The sequence below is a fragment of the Chanodichthys erythropterus genome, chromosome 5, assembly GCF_024489055.1.
Source record: "Chanodichthys erythropterus isolate Z2021 chromosome 5, ASM2448905v1, whole genome shotgun sequence".
Classification (NCBI taxonomy): Eukaryota; Metazoa; Chordata; class Actinopteri; order Cypriniformes; family Xenocyprididae; genus Chanodichthys; species Chanodichthys erythropterus.
In genome coordinates this window covers 7,064,985-7,088,762 of record NC_090225.1, presented here as the reverse complement: position 1 = coordinate 7,088,762, position 23,778 = coordinate 7,064,985, and the positions used below count along the sequence as shown (strand labels likewise).

Sequence of the window (23,778 nt, the reverse complement as noted above, 5' to 3'; positions counted from 1 at the left end):
ATTTAGGAAAAAAGGTTACAAATCACAGAAGGACACAATCACTGCACTGGTTTAATAGGACAGAGGAAAAGGGGGTAACGTGTGGCGTCTGTTAAACTGTAAACACAAATCTCAGGGCTGCCCTACTCTTCCACAGTAAATCTTAGCAGGAGAGAGGTGGGAGCCGGCAATGTGTCAGAGACTCTTTACTCTGCCTATCTTCTTATTCATTTCCCATTAACTCCCAGCATGCTCGCTGTTTATGTTCCACTGGCCTGAAGAGAGGGTCAGATCAGTTCCCTCTGCCTACACAACCATGTGAATGCCATGAGAACAACATGGTTTGATGAGACTCATGAACACAAATAACAGCTTGTCTGAGAAAACCTTTAGGGAATATGTCCATGTAACATTTCACTCGAAAATGTAATTAAATAACTTAAATAAAATAAAAAATAATCTTAATGGTCCATATTTGTAAGATTATTATTTTTTAAGATTAAACATTATTGACAGAAAAGTACTTTCCCTTCACAATTTCTCATTACTGGGAATATTTTGCTATATTTATAGTCATGTCTTATAGATTACTGTTTCCACTGAAATATGAAGCAGCACAACTCTTTTCAACATTGATGATAATAAGAAATGTTTATTGAGCACCAAATCAGCATATTAGAATGATTTCTGAAGGATCATGTGACACTGAAGACTGGAGTAATGGCTCATAAATACTGGAATCAAAGGAATAAATTACATTTGGAAATATATTCAAATAGAAAACAGTTATTATAAATTGTAATAATATTTCAGAATATTACTGTTTTTACTATATTGTTAATCAAATAAATGCAGCCTTGGGAAAGTGTATTGAAGCTTGTTTCAACCATTAAATAAAAAAAAAAAAGGTAATTGCGACTTTTTATCTCACAATTCTGACTTTTTTCTCAGAAATGCGAGATATAAACTCACAATTGCGAGTTATAAAGTCAGAATTGCATGATATAAACGTGGAATTACGTCTTTTGAAGTCAGAATTGTGATATAAACTCACAATTCTTAGAAAAAAAATATTTTTTCCCACACAATTGTCTTTATAACTCTCAATTCTGACTTTATAACTTGCAATTTTAACTTTATATCTCGCAATTCTGAGAAAAAAAAAGTTAGAATTGAGAGACAAACTCACAAATCGAGAAAAAAAGTCAGAGTTGTGAGATAAAAGGTTGCCATTACCTTTTTAAATTTTGATTTCATGTCGTAAACAAGCTTCTGTACAATACACCTATTTTAAAACATTTTAAAATCTTATTGACATGGAAATCATGTCATAATACAATATAAAGAATCTTATCTTTTCTCTTTTTTATCGTTAGAATCAACCACCTATACGCCAATAAGAAACCCTTGTTATATCTCTGGATATTACCCTTACAAAATGTAAAAAGATACAGTAAAAACACAGTCTTTTCATTAACTAGGCCTCAGATGCCATTACACCACAGAGAGGAAGAGATAGAGCTGGGGTCGATCGCCTGAAGGAAACAGACAGTTGCTAAGATGAGTGTGAGCATAGATTGAGAGCTGCAGGGTCGGAGCAGCTGCTTAGACCACACACACACATGAAACAAAGTCTTGAAGAACTGCCAGTCATGTGCTCTAGCTCTAACTGCAAACTAACCAGAGGAGTTGAGCCAAAGGGCCCAAATCTGTAATCAAATGAACAGCACCCTCCTGGAAAATACTGGCAAAAGAACCAAAAATGATGTCTTGTATGTTAAGGGTAATCAGATTTTAAAAAGTTTAACCACCACTACCATGGTACCATGTCAAAAACATGGTATTAACACAGTACCGTGTTTTTTTAAAAATGGTCATTTTTGTTAACGTGTTCATTAATTTCATTTTTTCCATAATTCCCATCCTATAAACCCCGTCCCCTGACCCCTACAGCCCCTCCCATCTAGACTCAGGTCGGCCAGTATCCATGCTACTGTCACACTCCGCATTGGTCATCCATCATGAACCTGACCCCCTTACAAAATACACTTCAAAGTGCTGGATGGGACCTTTATTGAAATTTCCCCGTGGGGTAAAAACTCAGCCAGACACATATTCACACCATTAATCAATGTCCAGACTCCTGCAGAAGCGATAATCAGCTGTGACAGCGAGGAAATGCTTGTTCCCACAGAGTATAACTCTGCTGATGCTTATAAATTTTCACCAACACAACTGCAAGTTTTTATTATGTTTATCTTAGTTGCTTTCACCAGATTTAAAGCAGTCACTCATTTTTCCATACTGCAGATTTGCTGTTTCTGACAAGATCCCAACAAGCAGCAATTTTTCTGTACACAATAAAAAGCTGTGAGAACCATCCGTCACAAAACACTAATGACGAGCGTGTTTGAAACACCACTTTGCGAAGCTTTACAAATCCTTTGTTTTGAGTCGGTGATTCAGAGTACATATCGAACTGACTAAATCATGTGATTTCAGCAAACGAGGCTTCCTTATATATTGTTCGAAATGCCTAAATATTTAATGGAATTTACTAACATCACTTAAATAAAAACTCTTGCAATTGTTGTGACAAGAATATTTTGTGAGAAAGTTGGCTTTTTTTAGGCATATAGTGTTTCTTTACAAAGTGACATTGCCAACTACTGGCCTGGCATGCACAACACAGCGTTTTTAGTCGTTTTTGCGGATCCGTGTAAACAGGGATCATTTTGATGTATACGAAAAACACAAAAGAAAAAATTCTCAGGTACTTGTTAAAGGTGCTAAAGAGGATGTTTTGTTTTATACATTTTTGCAATATTACTTGAAACTGTCTTTACTAACTGATAAAAGACTATTTATTAGGTGCACTGAAAGGAATAATATTAATATGCATCATCTGTGCACAAGGTAGGACCTTAAAAACATCAGCCAATCGTTTACGCGATCATTGTGTAAACGATTGGCCCTCTGGCTTGTCAATCACTGCTGTAACGTTCCTTGTGAGAGACGAGCGCGGATGCGCGCTCCAGTAACTTTCCACACTCCACAGGCGCCGCATGCAATGTTTTTGTCAGGAGACAGGAGTAACAACTGCAGATTATAAGTTACCTGCGGTGAGTCCGACATAATGAATCCACTAACAGGACACAGCGAATGCCGGTGGTAAACACTCATGTTCCAATACTCGTGCACGATTTTTGGGAGGCGTTCCTTTGAAGTGAGCTGTGAAGGAGGGGGGCTGTTCTTACGCATGCGCTCATTTCAAAAACTCAGTAACAGTCTTTGGATTCTCAGTCGACGAAAAATCCTCTCTATCACCTTTAAAAGGGATAGTTCACAGCTGGCAAAATGTGCTTTAAAAAATTAAATCAGTGCCACCTGGCAAGAGAAAACAGAAATAAAGGCCTTCCCTTTTGCCAAATAGGTGGGAAAACTTCAACACCCATAATGCTCAGGTCATGTTGCCGTCCAAGGCCACTCCCACCATTATGCTATGGATATGCATACCAGAGTCAAATACCACCTTGCTTTAGTAGGAAATACTTCTAAGCAAACATTTAGTCATAAAGGTGTTGACTTGTATTGTTCCCGGGTGCAAGAACGTTTAGCTTGAGTGAGTTACTTTCGGTTTCCATTGAAGGATCCAGCACAGTGGCCAAAGGCTGCAAAGGATCATAAATATGGAGAGAACGGCGCAACGGAAAGTCTGAAAAACCTCCGTATTTGTAGTCAACTTTTCAAACTGGATGACTACGAACACAGTATTTTATGGCAAACGGAGGGGAAAAGCTGAAAGAAAGAGCAGACAAAGTACAATTTTCAGTGATAAACCTACCCTTACAATAACTCTTCTGTTAATAACCCTCTGCTGATCTGACCATCCATGGGAAATGTGGAAGTACTATATGTAGTTTTCATAAAAGCCCTGGAGCTGTCAAAAGTCTGCCGGATGACGCGTTTTGCTTTTTCTGACAAAGAAACATGAATTACTCAGTCCAGGTATCACAGAGAATGAGTAAACATTACATATACTACATTGTAGTACTGACATTGTAACAATACAAAGAGGTTTTATAATGGCCATGATTTAACTAAAACAAGGTAACAAATGGTAAGAGACTAATTCGTTAGATTGTACTAATTCGTTCCTCCATTTTAATGTAGTTAAATCGTGGCCACAACTTAACTAAAACAAGAGAACAAATTGTGGGCTACATTGTACTAATTCATTCCCTTGTTTTAACATGGCCACAATTTAACCAAAACATGGGAACAAACTGAGAAAGGAATGAACATGAGTGGTATTTAATATACATGAGGAGGAGAATTCTGTGTGGGCGGGGCTACCTAGTATGACTACTGTCAAATGCTACATTACCTAATTAATATTCATGAGCAAGGCTGATAAGGTTTGCAACGCATTCCTTTTACTTTTCAGATCCTTCAGCCTTGATTAAGAAAACCTGAGTGCATTTTCATCATGCTTTACAGATCATTAGCTTTTAGTGTCTTTAATTAACTGAGCCTAATTAAAACTAACACAGTGAGGGGTAAAAGTTATGACACTGATGGCAGAGTCCATTAAAGCCTGCTTGTTCTGTATGCCTAGGCTAAATTAATGATGAAAATCAATTCCATACGTAATGTCTGTTTCTCCAGTGCTGACAGGGAGGATAGAGAGATGTACAGGGACTCATCACATGTCTTACCTTGCACAGAGGCCAAGAGAGCAGCTCCTAAAAGCTGAGAGATCCAGGACTGATGGAGACTTTACACATCCCCAGAGTCCCGCTGCAGCATCCAGCTCCGCTCTCACACACACCTGCAGTGATAACCACACATACTGGGGTTACAAGAAGTTCGGAAACATGCAACACACATTTAATAGAGGAAAACTGATGAAAAATTCACAATTACTGTTAAAAAGTTCCAAACGTCTGTTAAAAACAACAAGAGAATGACTAGAAAGCCTCTACTATCTCAAAGAAGAAAGGGTTCAAGTATGCATACTGTACGTCACACACCTGCTATGTAGTATTAGTTGCAGGGTGTCGAGGTGAAAAGCCTGTTATTATGATACCATGAAAGCATGATAAGGTCATGGCTTTCTGAGGGGCCAGACGTTTTTCTTTCTTTCTTTTTGGCCCTCAGACAGTGAGTTCACATGGGTCTCGATGGACATAGGGCAAGAAAAATCACATTTTGTCAGGTACAGCATAATTCAAGCTAAAATATCTGCTCAGCACATGTCATTTCTGAGACGAGTGAAAGAGAACACTGCCCCCTACTGGATACCAACCAACATTACCTGAGTGTGAGTAACCATAAAAAACAAATATGAAACTTAACAGCCATTTTGACTCGGTACATATCCTGAATTTGAAAGTAAATGACTGAGTCAGTTTCAGTGTCTGTGTGTATCATATGTGACAATATGCATATCCTTGCGTTTCCACTCTGCCATGTTCATAAGTGCATGAATGAAACACAAAGTTTAATGTAACCTTTTTAAAGTGTGCAAAATCTGAAAGACCATTGTAGCCTGCCATTTAAAATTCATCAAAGAATCCTGAAAAAAATGTACCACAACTTATACAAAAATATTAAGTAAAAATGATAATTAGAAATGTTTCTTGAGTAGCAAATCAGCATATTAGAATGATTTCTGAAGGATCATGTGACACTGAAGACTGGAGCAATGGCATCAAAAGAATAAATGACATTTGAAAATATATTTCAAATAAAATAGAAACAAAATGAAGAGAAAAAAATTTGAAAAGTTATTTGAAATTGTAAGAATGTTTCACAATATTACGGTTTTTACTGTATTTTGATCAAATAAATGCAGCTTTAGTGAGCATAAGCGATTTCATTAAAAAAAACAAAAGATCTTACCAACATCAAACTTTTTTATGGCAGTTTGAAAACTCAATACATGGTGAGAAAAGCTCCTCAAACCTGTTGTGCATTCATGTATAAATAAACAAAACCAGTTAAAAGAACAAGACCTGCTCATAATTCATAGGTACATGAAAAACTCCATACACCTTATACATAGTAATACTATAGTTATTATTTACTCTGCTTTTAATAAAACCAGTGAAGAATGAAGAGGAGATTAGAGAGGAATGTGGTTCTCTCTTCTCTTCAGTTATCAGTCTCATCTAGTGTGTGCTACCAATTCTAAATTGGGTCACATCTACATGGGCTGCCAGCCACACACACACACACACACACACACACACACTCAAACACGTGGGGAGGAGAGGGGAAACGGAGGTTCACACGTGCCTGATCTTGTCTGCTTCACAAAAAAGGGGGAACGACTGGGAAAATAAAGGGGGTGAACGGAGGTCTAAGACAGTTAAGCATAATGCACACACCACAAGTGTTGTTGTGGAAACTCTTTCTGAGCTACATGTTTCTCATAATTTGAGAAAGTACAAGTTTCTAACAAAAGTAGCTATATTAAGCTAGTGGGCAAAATCTGAAAAAAACTGGACTTGTGGCAATAGCCATATTGCACACTAAATACAAAAAAAAATTAAAATAAATAATAATAATAATTCACTACAGTTCAAAAGTTTGAATTAGTAAGATTTTTTACATTTCTCTAATGCTTATTGAGGCTGCATTTAGTAAACAGTAATACCGTGAAATATGATTACAGTTAAAAATATCATTTTAATATATTTTAAAATGTAATTTATTCCTGTGATGGCATCATTACTCAGTCTTCAGTGCCTACGGAAGAGGATTAGGGCCAAGCAATAATAAAAAAATAAAACCATCTCGAGATTAAAGTTGTTAAATTTCAAGAAAAAAGTCGAGATAAAATGTTGAGAATAAACTTGTTAAATTACGAGAAAAAACTCATTAAATTTCAAGAAAAAAGTCGAGATAAGACAATATTAAAATTTAACAATTTTGTTCTCATAATTTAACGTATTTGTTCTGGTAATTTAATCACTTTTTTCTCATATTTTCATATATATCTCATATTTTAACGAATTTGTTCTCGTAATTTAACAACTTTTTTCTCATAATTTGATGAGTTTATTCTCAACATTTTATCGACTTTTTTCTCGTAATTTAACAAGTTTATTCTCAACATTTTATCTCAACCTTTTTCTTGAAATTTAACGAGTTTTTTCTCGTAATTTAATGACTTTATTCTCAACATTTTATCTCAACCTTTTTCTCGAAATTTAACAAGTTTTTTATCGAAATTTAACAACTTTAATCTCGAGAGGGTTTTATTTTTTTATTATTGCTTGGCCCTAATCCTCTTCCGTTAGTGTCACATGATCCTTCATAAATCATTATAATGTGCTGATTTGCTGTGCAAGAAACATTAATTATTATTATTAAATGTTGAAAACTATGGAAGCTTGTTTCTGCCGCAAAATAAAAAAAAGGTAATTGTGACTTTTTATCTCACAATTTACTTTTTTTACAGTTTACATCTCGCAATTCTGCCTTCTTTTCTCAGAATTGCAAGATATAAATTTACAATTGTGAGAAATAGTCACAATTGCGAGTTATAAAGTCAGAATTGTGAGATATATTTTTTTTTTTGCGAGTTATAAAAACCAATTCTGAGGGAAATTGCAAGATTATATCTCACAATTCTGACTTTCTGAGAAAAAAGTCAGTGAGATAAAAAGTGGCAATTATAATTTTTTATTTATTTTTTTTATTCAGTGGCCGAAACAAGCTTCCATAGAAAACAGTTAATATTTTTGTGGGAAAAGTGATACTTTTTTTCAGGATTCTTTGATGAATAGAAAGTATAAAAAAAAAAAAAAAAGTAAAAACTCCCCACACTTTTCAAACAGTAGTGTATACCTATAAGTTATATAATTATCTTAAAAATATTATTGAATAGCAACATATAAGTAAATATTTTACTATAAAAAAGAAGACCTAAGTACACCCCATTGAGACGTTTGAAAACTAATGTCATGCTACTGAAAATTTAGTAGCACCATTACGTCTATTTAGTTACTAGCCTACACTGAACAGCACATTCTCATGTACAATGGTAATTAATCACTAAGCCACTGTCTGCAAACTGATACAATATGGCCCATTGATTTTGCCATGACCTCAACTGGCCTGTCGGAGATAAACGTAAGCCTGTTAATTGGCACAGCTCTTTGGTTTCAAGTTGCTGTACTACCATTCAAGCTGATATATCTTTCATTTCCGTCTGAAAAACAGTCTCTAGTTCTTGACAATAAAAGTGCTGATTACTTCCTGAACTCAATGACATTCGATACAAGATACAGAGGATCAGACAGTGGAACATCTGCCTGACCTGACTGGAGACAGTTTAAGAGGTCAGACTCTCATCAGAGCTGTGGTGCAACTGTTACAATGTGCCATGATGTTCAAAAAAGTGTGTTTGATTATAGTGAATGTGCACTTGTAGTGTACTTCAAATAAAAGTTTATTTAAAAAAAGCTATACTTGCTAATAATACAATATTAATGAAATAAAAGACCACTTAAGTGTAGGAAGAGAGTATAGCTTCACGACTGCTCCTTAACAGACTTAAAGGGATAGTTCACCTAAAAATGAAATTTCCGTCATCATTTACTCAAGTTGTTCCAAACCTGAATGAGTTTCTTTGTTCTGTTGAACACAAAGGAAGATATTTTGAAGAATGTTGGTAACCAAACAGTTTTTGGACCCTATTGTCTTCTGTAGTAGGAAAAATAATACTATGCAAGTCAATGGGGTCCAACATCTGTTTGGATTCCAACATTCTTCAAAAAAATCTTCCTTTGTGTTCAACATAAGAAAGAAATTCATACAGGTTTGGAACAACATGAGAGTGTGTATATGATGACACTTTTCATTTTTGGGTGAACTATCCCTTTAAGTACATTTTTTTCATACTTTACAGAAGAACACTTATTTTAATGTGTTAATTAACATACTAAACCACATGTAAAGTACTTGATTATAATTTTAACTCTAGTGTGTTATTCGCTATTACATTTAAAGTTAATATATTAATGTACTAAAGTGCAACTTCATCATTACAAATCTGTAATTACAAATATATTCAAACACAAGTTTCAATAAACTTAACATTAAAGTATATTTTAGATAACCATAAATGATTGTCAGTACATTCAGCAGTAAACTTTATATATATACTTAAAAGGCAAAATAAACAACAATACATCATTTAATTGCAATTACCATGCAATAATTTGTCAGAGAAAACCATACATTCATTTCACACTATATAAATATATTATTTCCGTAATAAAAACTCTAAAAAGTACGCTTAAGTGATTTTCAATAAAGCAGTAAGGCTCCAAAAAGGACAAAAAATATAAAAGTAAAACAACTAAATTCTAACACTTCTGAATTCATATGATTTAATATATTTTCTTATGCCATGAAAATAATTTTAAGATATTTGGGATATTATTCACTAAAAATTATTCACTTGCCTTCTGCCCTAGTTCTTCTAGCACATTCAAGATGCAGATCTCCATTTTCTTCAGTACTGAATATTAAGTGTTCTACACTTCCTGCTTTATGCAAATACTGTTAACACATTGCAAATGCACCAGGACTGCTATAGCAGATGGTACATTTGAATGGGGCATTTCTGTCCTTTTTGGAGCTTGACAGCTACTGGTCACCATCCACTTTCATTATATGTAAAAGAGTGGAAATTTTGCTACAGTAGAGAATTTGTGAGTTCTAAGCAAATAAATAAATGTTTCTCTATGAGGTGAGTAAATGATGACAATTTTCACTCAAACTATCCTGTAAAGACTATTAACATTCTCCCCATTAACCTTCCTGTTCCTCACCTGCTCCCATAGGCAACAGTACTGTTAGATGAGGTAAATGTGTATCTGACCTATTCTGGGCTCAGCAAGAAAAAGACAGAGCCTGCAGGGTGGCAGATGGTGAGGGCCAAGCGTCAGGGACTCGAGGACGGAGCGGCATCAATCCACTTCTTTCCTCCACCTCCACCTCCTCTCTGACCCCATCATTCCTCCTTCCAGACGGGGACGCAGCTCAATGTCTCATCATTTTCCCATCCCTGAGAACCATGAGTATGGATACACAGCAGGACAATACAATACCAGCTGCACACCACAATACAGACGCTGACTGACTCCCTCTGAACTTGTAATACATGGACTGGGAGTTATGAGGCACCAACACATGGAGAGAAGCGGCCTGCGGGGTCACAGATTGGCCTCAATTAATGGTGAACTGAGGGTTTTGAACTTTGATGAGTCCTGACTGCTACTAGTTATAACCTTCAATTCTATGTCTTTAGTTATAGGATATGAAAACAAGAAAAGCAGATAAAGAGTATAGAAAAACATGATAAACAGCGAGGTATTAATAACTCGTGAGAATGTGATCATTTTGTTGAGGTAAATTGGAAAAGATTGCAAAACAAGCATTTTTACTAGGGATTTTAGACTTTTGGGTGCAACTTCGATATAGATACTGAAAGAAATGTGGATGGAAATAAAATGTTTATAGAAAGTCTGAAAGAAAAGTCTGAGTTTCAGGTATCAGGAAAAACTGGACTGTGGATTTATGTTGTTATTTATTTCTGTCATGGAGAATCGGATTACTATCCAACTCGCACTGCTTCTGAGATTTGGGATGGCATTAGCATTTTAATTTTCATAAAACTAACAACTGAGCCACATTTGCTGACCTCTGACTGCAGCCTTGCGATTTGGTTCAGAGACAGGGCTTACTCTCATGGGCTTAAAAGAGCCTGAACTCATCATAATTCACCTGCTTTGCTTTCTGTCTGTATCGTCCTATATTTTCCAATCAAGACCTCATCTCAGCGTCCTTTCATAAGAACCCTCTTCTGATCTGAACACAGGTCAGTCTGAGGTTCAGTGTATCAGTAGTACTAGTGATCCAAGGTCATGGGTTTGGTTCACTTTGGATAAAAGCAACTGAAAAAAGTGTAAATGCAAATGCACAGCAGCAGGAAACTTTGTCTGGAAACCCAATAGGTTACAACAATTTGACAACAACGCTGAGCATGGTAGCGCTGTGGGTGACCTGAGTTTGAGTCCTGTCTGTTTGATAATAAAAAGTGTTTCACAAGCATATTAGAATGATTTCTGAAGGATCATGTGGACATAGGCGCGGGAAGTGGGGTTGCTGGGGGTGCTGCAGCACCCCCTGTTTTCACAGGACAGTAAATTTTGTTCAGTTACATTTATTCATTTTTTATCATTTAATAATTTGTTTGTAATAAACACTTTAAATGGGCTATAAAAATGTTGCTGTTTTTAAAGAACAACTAAGATCAAACAAAAATGCTTTACGGGCTCAAGCATAGGCAGAGTTTCTAATAACATGTTTTCGCAGCGTTGTAGCCAATCACAGACAAATCTGTTGATTTCCGGAACGCAATGAGATGTTGGGATCCACTCACCGCTCAAAACCCAGTTTTTATTCAGTGCTGAATGCTTTGCATGCTGGCAAATCCTCCGATTGAAACAAAGTGTAGACAATATTATTAAATAATCATTGTGCAATCATTGAAGCGTTGTGAGATCGAGACAAACTTTCATCTTTTTAGTGATTATAAAAGAAGAGCTTGTTGCGCACATTCTGCCATGCCAATCATGCACGCAGCACTGCCTGTACTTGCTTTTGCTTCTGAATGTTGTTGATACTTTAATAACAAATATTATAATGTATCACCGTTTATGCTGGGATCTGTATGTTGTGGCTAGGCAACACATAATTTAAAAGTGGAGCATGGAAATCACATGGGTGATTTGTTTATTTATTTAAACCAGGGGTACTCAACAGGCCCATCAGCATTAAATTTGTGGCCCGCATCATGCTACATGTAAATGTATTTTTATTATAGTTTGCATTCAAAATTAGGGTGAATATTACTTCATTTTTTTACATGTACACTAGGGTAGGCGTACACTGACGTGACACTGTAATCATCAGCACAGAATGCGCATAGTACACGTGCAGCACAGTTTTTTTAACTGCAAAGAGCAATGTAGACTGAAGGCGCTTTGCATGCGCACATTGAATAGTTTGTGCTCATGGTGTTCGCAAATGCTATCAAAGGTCTGTCAGTCAAATAATAGCAGTGATTGGGAACTTGAACAATAAGAGTCAAAAAAACTTCCATAGACAAATCCAAATTAAACCCTGTGGCTCGTGACGGCACATTGATTTCCTAAGACACGAATCGATCGGTTTGTGCGAGAAACCGAACAGTATTTATATCATTTTTACCTCTAATACACCACTATGTCCAACTCCGTTCAGCTTCCGGCTAGTGAGGTCTGATCGCGCTCTGACAACGGAAGTGATGTCTCGCGCTCATTGAAGTATATGGGCGAGACATCACTTCCGTCTTCAGAACGCGTTTTTTGACCTCACTAACAGGAAGCTGAACGAAGTTGGACATAGTGGTGTATTAGAGGTAAAAACTGAAAATTATATAAATAATGTTCGGTTTCTCACACAAACCGATCGTTTTGTGTCTTAGGCTATTAATGTGTCGTCACGAGCCGCAGGTTTTAATTTTGATTTGTCTTAGCAAGTTTTATTTACTGTTATAGTTGAAGTTCCCATCTACTGCTATTATTTGACTGACAGACGGCAGCGGTTGCAGTTAAAAATCATAATTTGCCTTCGACTGAAGAAAAAAAGTCACCTACATCTTGGATGCCCTGGGGGTAAGCAGATAAACATCAAATTTTCATTTTTGGGTGAACTATCCCTTTAATAAATGCTTCTTTTTATAATGAATGAAGGTTTTTGATGAAAACATTCCAGGATTTTTCTCCAAATAGTGGATTTCAATGGCCTCCAAATGGTCAAAGGTCAAAATTACAGTTTCATTGCAGCTTCAAAGCATTCTACGCGATCCCAGACGAGGAATAAGGGTCTTATATAGAGAAACCATCGCTCATTTTAAAAAAAAAAAAAAAGTAAAAATTATATACGTTTTAACCATAAATGCTCATTTTGAACTAGCTCTTTTCTTCTTCTCTATTAGAATTCCGGCAGTGTAGATGCTGCTACTGTAAGTGTATTACTGCCCTCCACAGGTCAAAGTTTGAACTAATTGTTATATACTTATCGGATACTTGTTGTCAGCTATATGGAGTAAAAACCTGGAATGTTTTCATCAAAAACTTTCATTTCTTTTCGACTGAAGAGAGAAGGACATGAACATCTTGGATGACATAGGGGTGAGTAAATTATCAGGAAATTTTTAATTTGAAAGTGAACTAAGCCTTTAACGTTGAACCACTGTAGTCACATTGACTATTTTAACCATGTCTTTACTACTTTTCTGGACCTCGAATGTGGTAATTGTGTTGCTTTATATGGATTATTGCTCGGATTTCATCAAAATATCTGAATTTGTGTTCCGAAGATGAACAAAGGTCTTATGGGTTTGGTACGACATGAGGGTGAGTAATTTCATTTTTGGGTGAACTAACCCTTTAAAGCTGTTTTAAAGGGTGAAAAAATGTAAATTTCTCAACTGAAACTCTGGAGTCTGACAGCAGCAAGCTGTACTCTTTTCCACAGACGTACTTTAGATCGTCTGTGTCAGTAGCCAAACGCCCCTCTGCAGCTGATTAATGTCGTTAATCTCCACGACGGTGTCATTAGGCGGGTGTAATGGTCTAACAGCAGCGCAGTGATGTCAAAGTCACACGGCGTCTTCAATCATCTCAGAGACGACTCAAGGACACGAGAGCTCAGCTCTGATGTGAGTGATGCTCATCGCTCAAGCGCACATCTGCCATTTCTGTGTTTAAGATGCTTACAAACCTCCAATATGACTCTCAATGTCAGGATCCTGACAACTGCACACACTTTTTCTCACTGCTGTTCATCTGCTGTTACCCTTCCTAATGGACTGGGTGTAGTATTGTGAACATGGAAGCATCCACCAGCATAACTCTCTCGGTCCTTTCATATTCAACATCATCACTGCAAAGACGCCTCACATTAAGTCCCAAGACAACTGCAATTTAAGCATGAAGGACGCAGCTGCCTGAGAGAGAGTTACATAACAGAGTCTTATAACACCAACCGAGAGATTTCTCATGTCAGTCCTGTTCACTCAGAACTATTTGTGGTCTCAAAACAACTAGAATAAAAATATCTCAGTAATTCGTAATGCAATTCTAACCCTTTATTCTGTTTGATAAGTAAAAGCAGTAAATCTCTCCATTTTCTGTCAGCATTGTTTTCCAGGAAAGCAAAAGCAGCTTTTTTGTCCTAATGCTCTGCTGACTGTCCCAGTTTCCACTATGTTTATTGTGCAAGCACAATATGATGATGATTTGCTGCTTCAATATATGCCTTTTTCAGTTTGATTTGGTGGCAGACAACACTCGAGCTAGAGCAACCCCAGAGAGGACACGGTTCAGCATTCGCAATGCGAGTTTTAAGAGACTCTGTGAAAGGATGGTACAGATCAAATATGTAACAGCAAGAGAAAAAAAAAAACTAAGTGATTATGTTTTATGCATCTTGAAGTGCTCATTTTTACAAACCGAAAAAGGCAAATACCTAGACAAGAGAACAGGAAACAAAAGAACAGAAAACATTAATATTATTGATGTTTACAATATATTATATTGTCAAATATTATATAATCATACTATAGAGTATAAGAAAATGTGCTTTTGTTTTATGTATTTGTACGGTGTCAAAATGTTAGTTACAAATCAAAGCATTTAGCCATTATTTTAGTATCATTGAGATAAAATTATAATTTTCATTATTATTATTATTATTTATTTATTAATTTTTTTTTCTCATTTTAATTTGTTAAAGTTTTACTAATTTAGGTTTTGTTATTTTTTGGTCTATAAGGTTTTTATTATTTTTATTTCAATTTTAGTTTTTGTTATTTCAGTAAATCAAGTTAAACTAAATTAAAATGTGAAATTTTGCCTTGCTTTTTTGTTGCTTTTTTATATTTTATTTTATTATATTGTAGTTGGTTTATTTTATTTTACATAACGAAAAAAGCTTTTCATAATAACTTTTAGCTAAATATAATAACCCTGGCTGAAACAAAATATAGTTTTCACATTTAATTGTACTAAAAATAAGCTTAATAAATCAGTGAAATCAAGCAAAGACTTTGCTCATTAAAGTAAATTTAATGCACAATCCCTGCAAAGGGATTATTTGAAAATATATGATTTTTAAAACATTATTTGAAATGTAATATAGTAAGAATATAATTATTAGGTAAGTTCAAATTCCCACAAATAGTATTTTTACAATTACTCAGTCAGCACAGCTAAATCTTCCAAAGGATTCAGTTTCTGAAGTAGTAGTAAAAATAGCAGTTCAGCCTCAGACCACCAGAGGGAGCAAAGCTGGGAATGAGAGACTATAAATGTAGAGCAGGGTTGTCCAATCCTGCTCCTGGAGGGCCACTGTCCTGGAAAGTTTAGCTCCAACCCCAATTAAACACACCTGAACCAGCTAATCAAGGTCTTACTGGGCATAGAAACTTCCAGGCAGGTGTGTTGAGGCAAGTTGGAGCTAAACTCTGCAGGACAATGGCCCTCCAGGACTGAGTTTGGACAGCCCTGATGTAGAGGGACCTCAGTACAGATTGTTTTTATTAGTGGTAGTAAAGTTTAATTAATAATAGTTGCATCATACCATCATGTGACAAAAGGCCAAATAAGGGCCAACTCCATTGTAAGAAGGTTTCTCCTGAAAGGTCTACTCTAAAGGAAGGACATGAGAAAGCAAATAAAGTTTTAAAACAACTGTGTGGAAAAAGTATAAAGGGTCGAGGAGGATTTTTTCCCTCTACACTACTCCAGAAATTCTTCAGTTAGCCTTCAACATCATTCTTGATGAGGCAGAAAAACTCAAAAATGCTTAAAAAAAACTCAAAAGAGAGCAGTTTCTCACAGCGTCTCTGACTGTCGCATAACCCTAGGATGAATTTCTCACAAATTCCATCTGCCTCCCCATTCTTACTCTCTCCATCCAGCACTCTCCAATTCCTTCTTTTTCTCAACTCATTTTGCTGAAAGGCAGAGGGAGTGAGCAAACAGGACCAAACCCATCACAGTTATCTTTTATTTGATATTTGCACAGCCGTTTAATAGTTTGCTAGAACCGAAGTCTGGAATACAATTTGCTGAGTCACAGAAACAAAGAGGGACAGGTGAGGACAGCCTCCAGTACATATGTAAACAGTTCACACATTCTCTGTATGCACTAAATACCTGGATGGCCTTCTACTTTTTGCCAAAATGTGTATTATACAACAGAATACTGTATATCCCATAATGCTCAACATGACTTTATACTGCCAAATGTGACATCTGAACCATAAGTCAAATCAACCACACTTTTTGGCCCATTAAAATTGGGTTTAAAATGCCAAATTATTGGAATAGTACTCCTATGAAATCCACAGGAAACTCCAATGCTCACAAAATGGTAGTGTAATAAGCAAAAAATGTAAGACAAACACACATATTAGATAAAACAGTCAATTTCTAATTAGATTAAATGCTTTTTCAAAGTTGCAAAATAAAACAAAGATTATTGGAGTACACTTTCAAAGAAAATACTATTTGAGTCTTTCTATTTCACAATTTCACATCTAATTCAATGTGTTACTTACCGTTTTTTGTAATTATGAAATTTACTAGCATTTTTAGGGGAAAGTAAATCCTACACCAAATTGTTTTTCACTCTTTAAGCATACAAACTCTATACTTTATATTCACAGTAATAGTAATAGTAAAACACTTGTATTCATATTCTCTTTCTGGATCACCCTTGGTTTCCATTAGAGCTGCACGATTCTGGATAAATTGACAATCACATAAAATAGATATCACACTTTTCCCACAATTCTGACTAGACAACTAAAAAAACAACAACAACAACAACAACAACAACAACACAAAAAAAGTTTAATTTACTAGAGGTTCTGACAAAATGTAAAATACTGCATTCTTAATAAAGAATTTAATTAATTTGATTTTTTTTAAATACGTTTGAATGTATTGGATGAACCAGTGTTTTTGAATGAATCTCTTGAATGATTCAATGACAAATACATTTTAACAGTCGCTTTTCGGCACCTATTGGCATAACGATGTAATTGCTATCTTTATTTGAAGCGTCAATTTACTTTCAAAAGGGGATTTGCTCCATTTTGACTACCATAGACATCAGTGTTTATATCTGAACTATAAACTTTTTCCTCATTTATTTTGAAATATTGTAACAGAAATAATGATACGGTGTGGTTGAAAAGTCTGTTTGTGAAGCTGTTTCATAACTATACATGACAACTGCTCTCTATGGATCAGCGGCGGCACCAATGCAGATTTTAATGTTCAATATGATCATACTTGTCAAAGATTTAATAGACATAGCCAAATCGTTGTCAATTAGGTATAAGATCGCGTGTGTTTTTGAATCGAGATTGCGATCTTTTAACAATTAATCGTGCAGCTCTAGTTTCCACTGAGATCACACCATGGAGGACATTAAGAGCAGGAATTAGTCTTAGTCTTGATTTCTCATCTGGAGCAGAAAATGAGAAGTATTTGTCTAGGCACAAAGTGGAAGAACAGATAGGACAGGACTGCTGTTTGTTATTCTAGTTTTTCCTTCCAAAACTGAACAATCATAGCCTTGTACAGTATAATCAGCTTTTAATTTAATGAGTCGTCCAAGACTTCATAACCGCCCAACTGACTCAGTTCACAGTATTAATGGACATTTGATTGGAGTGACCACAATTTGGTAGCTTTGGCAGGCAAGTATCTTATAATTAGACATTTTATTTGAAATGCAGTCTATCAGACCTCTCGCTTAGTGACCTTAGTCTTCGTTTGAATAACACATTCTAGATCCAAGTGCCTCCAAGAGCCAAATAAGCATCACATCCTCCTACCAGAAAGCAGAACCACACAGCAGCCAAAACTGAAACAATATTACAGTACATTACAGAGATTTTATCCCACAAACTCAATGGGGAGGAAAATATAAGCTTTTTCAAATAACTGTAAAAGCAATATATAACACATAACCTCAGTAAATCCTCAACCGAGTCCCTGTGGGCGTACTCCTGAAAAATGACTGCCATTGGACCATGATGAAACACACTGTGCAGACAATGTAGAAAAACAACGGAACCCAAACATTCAGTCCGTAAACACAAAGACACAAACAGCATGAGTGCATGTTATTAACACTCATTTTTCAGACATGTTTAAGGAAAACAAACAAAAAACGTGTATTAGCTTTCATTAAAATATATTGTTTATTAACAAAAATATGCTGTGTATATTCAAACCAATGCATTCCTCTGAATAGATTCTACAAACAAAACACTGCAAACAAAAATAATTTGTCTGGTGAATAAAACACTCCGACCAATAAGATAATAGCTTTTGCATCTCGTATCAAGCATTGTTATAAACTGAACAAAACCTCACTGGTTTCAGATTTCTCAATATCACGTGATTACAAATAACTAAAATTAACAAATTAATTTTTCATAACAGCTACTTGTATATCATAAGTTATCATATGTTATCAAATCTCTTCTTGAATGCTACATCGTCAAAAAATGTAAACAATTATTGCTTAGTGATATATAGTACCTGCAACTTTACAGTACCTAAATACATACAATATACTCACATAAAGCAATGTGAGCCAAAACATTATGACCACCTGCCTAATATGTTGTTGGCCCTATGCATGCTGCCAAACCAGCACCAACTCACCAAATAATGGACTCTACTAGACCCGTGAAGATGTTCTGTGGTATCTGGCACAAAGATGTTAGCAGCAGATCCTGTAGGTTGCGAGGTGGAGCTGACGTAAATCGATCTTGTTGGTCCAGCACATCCCACAGATGCTCAAATAGATTGAGATCTGGGGAATCTGGAGGTATTCACTAAAGATGTTTCGTTTCACTTGTGTGAATGGGCCTTATTAGTCATGTTTTTGAGCCTTTTTTTGGCTTCCATATAAAAGAGGCATCTACACTTCCAGTGTTGTGATGGCACAGAGGGTGACAGTACGCTTACCCACATGAAACCAGATGTCTGAAAAGGCAGACAGCAGAGGAATGCCGCTTCCAAAGGGCTCTTTCAGCGTCTGTTTCCAGCCAGGACTAGACTGTTTCCTGTGCTGGAGTGTCAGGATGAGCCAGTGCTCTCTTCCCTCTCCGCTTCAGCCCCAAGGGCAGAAAACAAACAAGGCCAATGAAGTCATCAGCCTGAGTGCCCTAAGGGAGGTCTTCAGTTTCCCTGACAGAGCAGGGCAACAGGACCACGTGCGTTTTTCTGTATGTGTGTTTGAGAGAGTGAGCCACTCAAGGGCCAAAGGCTAAAACGGACAACATGAATGTAGGAGCACCACTGATGAAACTTCAGAGACATACAGGATGCATGATGCAGCTCAGCTGAAGGCATGAAACATTGATGTCAGCTTTTTCTCCCTCAGCGCATAATCTCTGTAACAGATGGGGAGCTGTGCGAGATCAAAGCTATGGTGACATTGCTATGTTACTGCTGTCAAACACAGGATCTGACATATGTATAAACATGCAACGATGTGCAGCGATATGAAATAGTCACAGACTAGAGTGTAATGGCTTCTTGACTTACATATGAGAAGATCTTAGGAAAAAACAACAGAAATGAAGCAAAAGCAATCTTCAGAAAGCTTTAAATGTGGTGAGAAATGGACGACCTGGAGAAATAGATAGCCCAAAGAGCATATATTGCTATCTAATCCCTCTGGGACCCTGTGCAAGGTTGCATGATAAGAATTTGTTAACTCAGACAAGATAGATGGATTACACATGTGTGTTTAGTGTCATTTATAGAAGGATGAGTTTGTGATAAAGAGCTTTTGTTTCATGATATCATCCAAATTCATAACACAAGGAAGCTTATTGTATTAAATAAGGAAGTGTTTGTATGTGTGTAAGAGCCTCAGGCAGCAACATTTGTTTGTATTTACATTTTACCCTACAATATACAGTGCAGACACACAACCTTGCAAAATTCTCTTATTCAGTATTTACTATTTACTATATCAGTAAAAATCCTTTGAGTAAAAATTTACTTTGGCATAGTTGAATAACAAGAGTTCAGTACATGGAAATGACATACAATGAGTTTCAAACTTTAAAAGACCTCCAAAAAACAGGCGAATCTCAACATAACACTGACTGTTATGCAACATTCGGGATCATTAATATGTACGCCCCCAATATTTGCATATGCCAGCCCATGTTCAAGGCATTACACAAGGGCAGCCAGTATTAACGTCTGGATCTGTGCACAGCTGAATCATCAGACTAGGAAAGCAAGCAAGAACAATAGCGAATAATGGCAGATGGAGCAATAATAACTGACATGATCCATGATTACATGATATTTGTTGTGATATTTGTGAATTGTCTTTCTAAATGTTTTGTTAGCATGTTGCTAATGTACTGTTAAATATGGTTAAAGTTACCATCGTTTCTTACTGTATTCACAGAGACAAGAGAGCCGTCGCTATTTTCATTTTTAAACACTTGCAGTCTGTATAATTCATAAACACAACTACATTCTTTATAAATCTCTCCAAAAGTGTGTAATGTTAGCTTTAGCCATGAAGCACAGCCTCAAACTCATTCAGAATCAAATGTAAACAACCAAATAAATACTATACTCACATGATCCGACGCATGCATGCAATATGCATGACCAACATCTTGTCAAGATCCATTTGAGGGTTATATTAGTTGTGTGAACTTTGTAAATGCACTGTATTATAGTCGAGAGCTCGGGGGGCAGGGACTGGCGATTTAAAGGGGCCGCAGCCTGAATCGGTGCATAGTTAATGATGCCCCAAAATAGGCAGTTAAAAAAATTTAAAAAAAATCTATGGGGTATTTTGAGCTGAAACTTCAGACACATTCAGGGGACACCTTAGACTTATATTACATCTTTTAAAAACTGGTTCTAGGGCACCTTTAAAACAAGATCAATCAACTTGAGAACAATCTTGTTATTGTTAGCTAAAACTATTAAATGTTTAGTTTAAATTACGTTTAGTTTAGTCTGTGTTTCTGTAGGACTTTGAGTTGGTTTGTCTCTGTCATTGTTCATTGTTTGAGTTGTTATCCCGTTAGCTGGTTTGCACTGATCAGTTCTTTGTCTGTGTTCATTAGTGGTTTTTGATTTCCCTCCTCACACCTGTGTTTAATTAGTTACCTTGTTTCTCGCCTAGTGTTTTCCCTTGAATATGGCTCTGAGGGGGCACTTACACTACACCGTTTTCAACTAAATATGGAAAATGTATGCGTTTTGGGCATTAATTTACACGACAATGGCATTTTGACGGCCTGAAAACACAAAAAGTTTTTGAATACAATATCGTTATTGTCTCTGTGTAAACTACAAAAATTTGAGAAAACGGTGACTTCATGCACAAGTGACATCGCCAACTACAGGCCTGGAAGCATAATACAGTGTTTTTTAGTCATTTTGACAACAAAAAAAAAAAAGGAAAAACTTTTCAGTGTTTAGTACATCATTGACATGTAAATGTTCCCTTTAGTTTGTTCAGTTTTTTTTCTTGTGTTGTTTATGCTTTTTGATTGTAAAAATGCTGAATGTCTAATTGGGAGTGATATAGTTGTAGTACTCTTTGTGTGTGTGAGCTCGAGTCCATATGGAGATCTGATGGGGTCTGACAGGACGCAATGCTTCAGAGAGACAGACCGGCCAGCCCCACAGCAGGACACTCTATAAATACCCCATCACTCCCTCTTTCTCTGAGACTTCTCTCATTTTAGCTCATCAAACATGAAAAGAAGGCAGATGCATTAATAAACAAAAGGGATTGTGCAAATTAAGCATAAATAAACCTAAAAATCATTATTTAGAGATTCTGTTCCAGACGGCCATGCATGAGGAGAGGCTCTGGGGGGAGTTACGTAACTGACTCTAATCCTTTTTGCTATGTGGCACGAAAACAGAAGAAGCGGCTTCACCATAAAAAGAGTCAGGACAGCTTCTATCCATCTCAAATTACTGCTCAGAAACTGCATTTTTAACATTTTGAGTAATACAGATAAAATGTTAATGATAGGTAGCCTAACATTTTATAGCCCAACAAAATTGCTTTATTATTTTTGCTCAGAATTGTACAGCTCTGTATGGAAGCTTGTTTCTGTCAAAATAAAAGGGTAATTGCGAGTTTATATCTCACAATTCTGACTTTTTTCCTCAGAACTGCAAGTTTATATCTTGCTTTTTTTTATATTCTGTCTTTTTTTTACTTGCAATTATGAGTTTATATCTTGCAATTCTGACTTTATGACTGTTTCGCTCAGAATTGTGAAATATAAACTCGCAATTCTGAAAAAAGTCAGAATTTTGAAATATAAATGCATAATTGCAAGAAAAAAAAGCCAGAATTGTGAAATATAAACTTGCAATTCTGAAAAAAAGACAGAATTTTGAAATATAAATGCATAATTGCATGAAAAAAGCCAGAATTGTTAAATATAAACTCAGTTGCATGAAAAAAGTCAGAATTGTGAAATATAAATGCATACAGTAATTGCATGAAAAAATCCAGAATTGTTAAATATAAACTCGCAATTCTAAAAAAAAAGTCAGAATTTTGAAATATAAACTCATAATTGCATGAAAAAAGCCAGAATTGTGAAACAAACTCGCAATTCTGAAAAAAGTCAGAATTTTGAAATATAAGTGCGTAATTGCATGAAAAAAAAGCCAGAATTGTGAAATATAAACTCACAATTACTGTTTTTTCAGTGGTGAAAACAACCTTCCATAGCTCTGAAAAATATACATGATGTTTTGAGTAATATATTCTATTTACCACATAAAACAAAGAATCAGAAATACACCTTACATAAAATGTCAAGCAAATGAGCTGATCTCAGTACTGTGATATCGGGATCTATATTCTTTTTGTGCTTAGGTTCAGAAGGGAAATGCTGAGTCACCAAATAAACCGAAGTCCTCTCAAATCAATACTGACACTCAGCCTCAGTATTCTGCACTAATCTGGCAGCAAATCACAAAGTGTAGTGGCTGTCGAACATCAAGCACATTCTCACTGGCTGGTCTCCCAGCTGTGCTGTCCTGGTTTTGTTCACTTCTCCATGCTGCTGCTGCCTCAATGACAAGCAATGTGATGCTCAATTAAACACGACTCACTTTCTCAAGTCCCCACCGAGAGGCTCAGACAGGTTAAAGTTCACACATTTGGGACAGACTTCCAGTTTAGGCATCTGACCTACATGAAAAGGAGGTCATACTCAAAGGTCAATCAATTTATTGCTTTGACTATCATTAGGTTCTGATAACAATTTTTTCAATAAATGCTGATAATGGTCGAATGCAAAATACATTTGTCTTCAAAAACAGCTATTTAAAGGGATAATTCACCCAAAAATGAAAATTCTGTGATTATTTACCGACCAAACCTAGAAGACCTTTGTTCATCACAAATAAAGTGATGAAAGCTGAGAGATTTCTGTCCCTCCATTGAAAGTGCATACCACTAAAATTTGATGCTTCAAAAAGTTTTAAAAAGTCATTATAAAAGAAACCCACATGAACCGAGTGGTTTAGTCCAAGCCTTCTAAACAGATACGATCGCTTTATATGATGAACAGATATCAGCTCACCTTGTGGGGCTTTGTTTATTAGGTGCCACTACCAAAATGAG

The 23,778-nt window shown here is 36.0% G+C and overlaps 1 protein-coding gene across 2 annotated transcripts in view; it reads right to left on the bottom strand.

The window, feature by feature from the left end:
- Nucleotides 1-23,778, bottom strand: part of lzts2a (leucine zipper, putative tumor suppressor 2a) — a 79,323-nt gene that overhangs the window by 43,676 nt on the left and 11,869 nt on the right. Inside the window, exons 1-2 of one of the 2 annotated variants that reach the window (XM_067385823.1) lie at nucleotides 5,013-5,562; nucleotides 4,698-4,810 (exon numbers count right to left, since the gene is read on the bottom strand). The gene's annotated coding sequence lies outside the window, so the exon portion shown is untranslated. Of the gene's footprint in view, nucleotides 1-4,697; nucleotides 4,811-5,012; nucleotides 5,563-23,778 lie in introns of those variants that run through there. The other variant, XM_067385824.1, reaches the window with a different exon arrangement.